The sequence below is a fragment of the Tigriopus californicus genome, chromosome 10 (genome assembly GCF_007210705.1).
Source record: "Tigriopus californicus strain San Diego chromosome 10, Tcal_SD_v2.1, whole genome shotgun sequence".
NCBI lineage: Eukaryota > Metazoa > Arthropoda > Copepoda > Harpacticoida > Harpacticidae > Tigriopus > Tigriopus californicus.
Window position 1 is genome coordinate 9,513,997 of NC_081449.1, and position 1,361 is coordinate 9,515,357.

A 1,361-nucleotide genomic window follows, 5' to 3' on the forward strand; every position below is an offset into this window, starting at 1 on the left:
AAATAAATGACTAAAATTTCGCTTTCAATAGATGAATGTATCACTTGAATTTATTTGAAATAAACATTACACAATTATGATATTATAATATCCGTACACATGTGGTCCTTCTCAGTCAAGCATTTGCTAGTTCCTTTATTGTCTTTGGCCAGACATCCCTCCGGAATATTGGCAGTCGCACACACACCTTGGTCAGTTAATCTTTGGTTTTATATTACAATGAAAAACTATCAATCTTGTTGGTTATTTGAGTAAAGACTTAATCAGATATTATGACTACCGTATCTCTTTTGATAGACCTTAGTCGTAATATTTTAGAATAAGTGTTGTAAATAGTCTTCATTCAAGAATGGAAACTTGGGGTATGGCTTGGGACTTTTTTTGCTCTTAGACATACTGTGCCTGATTTTTCTCTATTCTGGAGGTAAAGTATGTAGTACTAGTATGCAACACGTTATATTTATTGGAATGTGATAAAAATCCTCCAGAACCCGTACAACTTGTCAGCATTATCAAACAAATCTTGGTTCTCAGTCCTCCATACTGAATTTGTGTAATTGTCCGTGCAAGTGTTAGCATGAAGAAGATACTGACAGCCACACATGAAGAGCTGGGCTTTTGTTGCCATTGATTGAGGCTTACATTCCTCGGCACTCATTTCAGTGGGCTTGGACCTCACCATACCAAGAACCGTATGAATTGTCGCCCGCCTGAGCTACTTACCTACTATTGTCATTTTCATAAGGCGAAGGTAGCGCCCTCTGCCTCGTCTAGGTGTAGAAAAACAAAGCTAAAAGCATGGATAAACAAAATATTTCCGAAATATTGCGGCTAGTGCCAAAAGTCGGACTCAAATAATTCGTTTGATTTTTGAGCTTTTTACTGGACTTTCCAATTACAGACTCAAGTCCAGCAAAAGACTTAAGTGGATGAGGACTTGAGTCCTTTGCTGGATTTGAGTCCAAAAATAATTTGTTTTGAAAAATAAAAATTATTATTTCAACGACTTTGGACTTGCACCCTTTCTAACACGCTTCAGTAAAGCCAATTTCTGTAAAATCAGCATCATCATTATGTGAGAATCTAAGAAACTCTGGTAGAGCCAACTTAGGGCAAAGTTTGCGGAAAAAGGAAAAGACCCTCTCAGTTACATTTTTTCAGTTGAATTGATCAAATAATTGATCGAACATAAAACCACCAATTAAACTGACATATGTTAGTCTTACGTTTTGCAGTTTTATTCTAGATTTAGTCTAATGGATTCTTTGTGTTGGTGTGCTCAATAATTGATTGTTTCTTGGCCAAGCCTTTGGAAATAATAAACATTGGGTTAAGGAGGATTCAAAAACTTCAATCAAGGT